Below are 7,053 nucleotides of genomic sequence, written 5' to 3'. Positions count from 1 at the left end.
AAAAAAAAAAAAAAAGAAAGAAAGAAACAAGAAAATCAGACCAAAGCAAAACTGACAAAGTTTATTGTCCACCTGTGTTCTGAAGTTTCCAGGGCATTTTCCGTGGTGTGTCTGCTCCCCCGCTTGGTCTTGACATTAGTTCTTGCCCAAGTTGTGGGCTCTGGGTGCCAAGCCCAGCAGATTCAGAAGCATGTGATTTCTTACTTCCACTTCAAGTTCCACTAGCTATAAGCCTTCAAATTTTTAAATACTTGTACCTATGTGGTTCTGAGTTTGGAGCTCTACCGTGGATCAGCTTTGCCTGGTATTCTGTAGTATTGGTGATGGCAAACTTCACTGCACCTCCACCCTAGCCGCCATCCTCCAATTCATTTTTGACTACTTCCAATTTTTCTTGATTCATATTTTGCACATTCCATGTTCTGAATATTAATGTTTACTGTTGCTTTTTTCTCATGTTAATTTGTGCCTTATCAGCAAATGGAGGTCCTGAAAGCCTAGCTTCATCCACGTCATTAAAATTAATTCTATTTGAGGTGCCAACTCTTCCTCATTCATATTTTGAGTGCCTTCCAACCTAAGGAGATTATCTCCAGGCACTATATCTGAAAGTGTTACACTGTCGTTCATAAGGCTTTCAGTGGCTAATCCTCAGAAATGGACTGCCTATTCCTTCTTTCTAGTCTGTGTTTGTGTGAAAGCTTTGCTGAAACTTGTCTGCCATGGGTGACCCTGCTAGTATGTGAAACACCAGTGGCATAGCTTCCAATATCACAGCTTCAGTACCACCACAGTACCAAAAACAATATGGCAGTCCTGTATATAAGATCCTTTAATCACATACAGGTTTTTATATGCTGAAATTAAGGAGCTCTGGTAGTATTGTTGTTGTTGTTAGGTGCCATCAAGTCGGTACCAACTCATAGCAATCTTATGCACAACAGAATGAAACACTGCCTGATCCTGGGCCTTGCTTGAAACCATTAATACTGCTACTTTGCCAGTTAATCTCACAGGCGTCTTCCTCTTTTTCTCTGACCCAACACCCTACCAAACATGATATCCTTCTCCAGCAACTTGTCCTTCCTGACAATATGTCTAAAGTATGACAGATGAAGTTTGACCATTGTGGCCTCCACGGAGCACTCTGGCTGCACTTCTTCCAACACAGATCTGTTTGTTCTTTTGGCAGCCAATGGTACTTTCAATATTCTCCTCCAAGACCGTAACTCAAATGCATCAGTTCTTCTATGGTCTTCCTTATTAAATGTCCAACTTTTGCATGCATATGAGATTATTGAAAACACCATGGCTTAGGTCAGGCACACCTTAGTCTTCAAGCTGACATCTTTGCTCTTCAACACTTTAAAAAGGTCTTGGGCAGCAGATTTGCCTAATGCAATATATTGTTTGATTTCTTGACTGCTGTTTCCATGAGTGTTGATAGTTGATCCAAGAATGAAGTCCTTGACAAGTTCAATCTTTTCTCCATTGATAAGAATGTTGTTTATTTGTTCAGTGGTGAGGATTTTTGTTTTCTTTATATTGAGATGTAATCCATACCAAAGGTTGTGGTCTTTGATCTTCATTAGTATAAGTTTTAAGTCCTCTTCACTTTCAGCAAGCAAGGTCGTATCATCTGCATATCACAGGTTGTTAATGAGTCTTCCTCCAATCCTGATGCCATGTTTTTCTTCATATAACCCAACTTCTCGGATTATTTGCTCAGCATACAGGTTGAATAAGTATGGTGAAAGAATACAACCCTGTCACACACCTTTCTTAATTTTAAACCATTCAGTGTTCCCATGTTCTGTTCTTGGTCCACATACAGATTCTTCATGTACACAATTAAGTGTTCTGGTAGCATTGTTGTTGTTGCTGTTAGGTGCCATTGAGTCTGTACCAACCCATAGTGACCTTATACACAGCAGAATGAAACACTACTCATTCCTGGGCCAACCTCACTACTGTTGCCACGCTTGAGTCCATCAATGTTGCCACTTGGCCAATCCATCTCGTTGTGGGATGTCTTCTTTTTCTCTGACCCTCCACCTTACCAAATTGGGTTGTTAACCTCAAGGTTACCAGTTCTAATTTTCCAGCTGTTCTGTGGAAGAAAGATAGGGCTTTTTGTACCTTTAAAAAGATTTATAGCCTTGGAAATCCTATACAGGGTCATTGTGAATTAGAACTGATTCCACAGCATGCAACCACCAACCACTACCATGTTGGAATTGACTCCAGAGTAGTGGTTTTGTTTGTTTTCCTTTTGCTTTTTTTAATCACCTGGAGGTAACCCTGGTGTTGGAGTGATTAAATATGTGACTGTTAACTGAAAGATTGGCTGTTTGAACCTACCATCTGTCTGGGGAAGAGAGAAATGGCAATTCTCTTTAATAAAGATTTTTGTTGTTGTGAAGTGCTGTCCAGTTGTTTCCAATCCGTATATATAGGGTTTTCAAGGAGCAGCTGGTGAGCTTGAACCGCCGACCTTGCAGTTCAATTGGCTTTGTAGTCTGGCACATTAACCCACAGCGCCACACCAGGACTCCTTAAAAAAGTTTGTTATTGTTATTGTTAAGTGCCATCGAGTCGATTCCGACCCATAGCGACTCTGTATAGGGTTTCCAATGAGCAGCTGGTGAGCTTGAACCACCGACCTTGCAGTTTAAATGACTTTGCAATCTAACGCATTAGTCTTGTAAACCCAATGGAGCAGTTCTACTCAGCCCATAGGGGAACTGTGAGTCAGAATTGACTCCCTGACAATGGGGTTTTTTTTTATAATGACAAATCATGTATGTACCCTGGAGTTCTGGTGTGGTACCGTGGATTAATGCACTGGCCTGCAAAGTCAGTGTGATTTGCAAGATCCGTGGTTTAAGCTCACCAGCAGCTCCTAGAAAACCCTATACAGGGTGGTGATGGGTCGGAACTGATTCAATGGCACTTTACAACAACAAAATCATGTGCCCTAAGAAGCCATGGTGTTGCTGTGGATTAGATGTTGTTCTGCTAACCACAATGTCAGCAGTTCAAAGTCACTAGCTGTTGCTACTCAAAGATTTATAGTCTTGGAAGCCCTATATAGTGTCGCTATGAGTCAGAAACAACTTGATAGCAGTTAATTTGGTTTTTGGTTTGATACTGGCAGTGATTCTTTAGTCAGACCCAACACGAAAGTAATGGCGTGTCTTCATTTTCTAGCCAGATCTTACCACTTTACTTTATCATAATAGTACTCCTAACCTGGTGATCATTGTTACCATTTGCCCATAAGGCTAGGTGTTTCTGGCTTTAGATCATTCATAAAGTTTCAGTACAATTTTAGCTGAGGCTGTGGTCTTATCTGAAGGCTCAACTGGGGAAGGGTCTACTTCTTAGCTCACTCATGTGGCTGTTGGCAGGATTCATTTTCTTACAGGTTAAAAGTCTGGGAATCCTGGGTTATCTCTAGCTATCTACCTCAGTTCTTTGTCAAGTAGACCTCTCCAAAGGGCAACTCACAATATGGCGGTTGGCTTCCTTCAGAGGTAGAATGCCATCATCTTGTATAACCAATTCTAGAAAGTGACATCACTTTATTTCTGCCACTTTCTATTTGTTAGAAATTAGTCAATTAATTCTTCTCACACTGAAAAGGAAAGGACTACACAGGACATGAATATCAGGGGCTGGGATCTTTAGGGGATATCTTAGAAGCTATCTATCACAGTCTTTTCCATCATCGATAGACAGGATACTCTGCATTGACTTTCTCAATAGGTGATTCTTGATATAGTTAGTTGATGTTAAGTTGGTTCCAACTCATAGTGACCCTTGGCACAACAGAATAAAACACTGCCCTCTCCTGCACAGTCCATACAACTGTCACTATGATTGAGCCCACTGTTGCTTCCACTGTGTCAATCTATCTCGTTGGAGGTCTTCCTCTCTTTTATTGACCCTGAACTTTACCACACATGATGTTCTGATCCTTCAGGACAATATGTCCAAAGTATGAGAAGCAAAGTCTCATCATCCTCACTTCTAAATAGCATTCTGGCTATACTTCTTCCAAGACAGATTTGTTTGTTCCTATGGAAATCCATGGCACTTTCAGTATTCTTTGCCAATACCATAATTCAAATATATTTGTTTTTCTGCAATTTCCTTTATTCACTGTACAACGTTGACTTGCATGTGAGGTGATCGAAAATACTATGGCTTGTGTTAAGCACGCTTTAGTCCTCAAACTGACATTTTTTATCTTTGACACCTTAAAGAGGTCTTTTGCAGCAGGTTTTCCTAGTACAATACATTGTTTGATTTTTGACTACTGCATGCATGAGCATTGATTGTGGATCCAAGCAAAATGAAGTCCTTAACAACTTAAGTTTTTTCTCCATTAATCATGATGTTATTTATAAATTAATGAGTCTTTTTGTAATCCTGATGCCACATTCTTCATATAATCCAGCTTCTTGAATTATTTGCTCAGCATGCAGCATGAATATGTATGGGGAGAGATTATAACATTGATGTGTACATTTTCTGATTTTAAACCATCCAGTATTCCCTTGCTCTGTTCAAACAACTTCCTCTTTATCTATATGCTGGTTCCTCATGAGCACAATTAAGTGCTCTGGAATAGCCATACTTGCAATGTTATAAATTGTTTGTTACGATCATACAAAGAAAAGAAAAAGCACCAAACCATGTATCCAATAGCACTTACTATTCAGCTGGTTTCATTGCAGAAGACACACAGAACTCAGACATCATACTCATAAGTATGGGATTTATTAGGAAGTTAACTAGTTACAATCCAGGATTAGAAATGCTCACAGCACAGTTGTTCCAGTAAGGACAGCTTTTCTTCTGCCATGCCCACTGCCTGGGCAATATTACAAAACTCTTTTAGGCCTGCCGATAAAAGCCCACATTACACACCACTGCACCATAAACCTCAGACTGAAAGCACTTGACTCTAACTCTAGCCCCCTTAATTGTCTGAAAGCAGCATCTCAGCAAGCAAGTCTCCTGCCCAAAGTTGCTCAGTTTTACTTGCTCCATAGGCTGGGGAGCACACCACTCTCTCTCGTGCTCTGGCTATAGGTCCTGCAGCTGCTGCTCCTATGCTACTCCCTGGTGTCACAGCTTTCTGTACCTTGGCTGAGGGGGCGCAATGTGCATGACTTTGGGGGTCCAAAGGACACTCCTTGCTCTGCTTCAAGGGTAGTGAGATCCTCCCTCCTGATTCTGAGATGGCTCATTTTATATGTGTTCCAAGTTTTTACAATTATAATTAACTTTGTTAACCACTCACAATGGAATCATATAATCCTATTCACATTTTCTCCCACCGTCTCTTACCCAGACCCATCAGGGCAAAAATATTGTTTGGTGGGAGTTATAAAGACTATGGGTAGAAGAGCCATATGGAGTAATTCACTGCACTGCAGATCCACACAGTCAAATGCCTTTGCATAGTCAATAAAGCAAAGTAAACATCTTTTTAGTATTCTGCTCTTTCATCCAAGTTCCATCTGAAGTCATCCATGTTATTTCTAGTTCCACATTATTTTCTGAACCTTGAAAATTCAACCCAGGTGAATTTCTGACAACTCCTTATCAGTGTACTGCTGCAACCATTTTTGGATTATCTTTAGCAAAATTTTACCTGCATGTGATATTAATGTTATTATTAGATGATTTCCCCATTCTGTTGAGTCACTATTCATTGGAATGGGCAAAAATATGAATCATTTCCAATTGTCTAAATTTCTTGGCATAGCCAGTATGTCATTAGTCTGATTTATTGCTTTCAGGTGCTAGAGCACCAATACCACTGAATGCAGAAATTTTTTTTAGTACAGAAAATAAGATACCAAGTCTAATAACACAAACTATGTAAAGATTATACTTGCATTTCTAAGATTTTCATAGTTTTATTTGTGCTCTTATATCTAGCTTTTGCCAGGCAGACTTTAAATAATTGCTATAAAGCCTAAACTGTTCTTTTCTTACTCTGTCACCATTTCTGCCCCATTCTTCAAAAGACATATTTCTCCTGGGTCAGATCCATGAAAACTTTTCTAACCAAATTACCTAGCACAAGGGTGTCTCTTTTTTTGAGACCAAACTTAACACCTTGTACATAAACATATAGGAAAATAATAGCAGCTTGTATGTGTGGTTTAGAATAAAGTTAATGAACCTAGCATTTTCACTGCCTCATTTAAGGGCAGGTACACCCATAGACACTTGAACATATTCTCTATATAACTGACACTTGGGAAGGCAGGATATATAAAGAAGCAACAAAAGAAATTTGGATGAGTTCTTCCCTAGGACAAGTGCTTATTTAAATTTTACTTCTCATTGCACTCCAGGATGATGCACTGGACTGCAATATCAGTTTGAATCACAAAGTTGACAGTTCAAACTCACCAGCCACTTCTTGGAAACCCTATAGAGGGTCATGATGCATCATAACTTTGACCACCATAACACTCATTGTTGCCAGTATTTCCTGTTCCTTCTTATCTGTGCCTACATGGGCTTGATTGTTTGCCTTGATGGCACCCCAGAAAACAATTTGCTTGCTCTTGTAGTACCAATCATATTGCTATTTTTGTTTTGGATGTTTCCTGCTGATTTTTCTTTCAAGAAGTATCTTCTGTTATGCATGCACACAGATACTCAGCCCAAAACCAGGCCCTAAATGTTTTTTTTTTTTTTTTACTTGTTTGTCTTTTGTTTTTTTTAATACAGGAAAGGGCAGGACAGGGCAGTATAGTGGGAAAGAGAGTTTAAAAACAAAACAGGCCAAAAATTAAATTAAAGTCTGAGGTACAGCATAACAACCAACACTAGCATCTTGAAATCTCTCAGGCAGCTTTGAAAACAAGAAGCTGAAGAGAGGACATTAAAGTCATAGTCATATTAGGCTACATATTTTTTTTTCTTCTTTCCCTCCTCTCCCTTTTCTGTGATTATAGACTGAGATATTCAGTCTAGTTTTTGTTGTTGCTATTTTTGGGGGTTCTCCCCCACTGGTGATGCTCC

Source organism: Chrysochloris asiatica, unplaced genomic scaffold, assembly GCF_000296735.1.
Source record: "Chrysochloris asiatica unplaced genomic scaffold, ChrAsi1.0 scaffold00051, whole genome shotgun sequence".
Lineage (NCBI taxonomy): Eukaryota > Metazoa > Chordata > Mammalia > Afrosoricida > Chrysochloridae > Chrysochloris > Chrysochloris asiatica.
Note: the sequence above shows the minus strand (reverse complement) of the source record.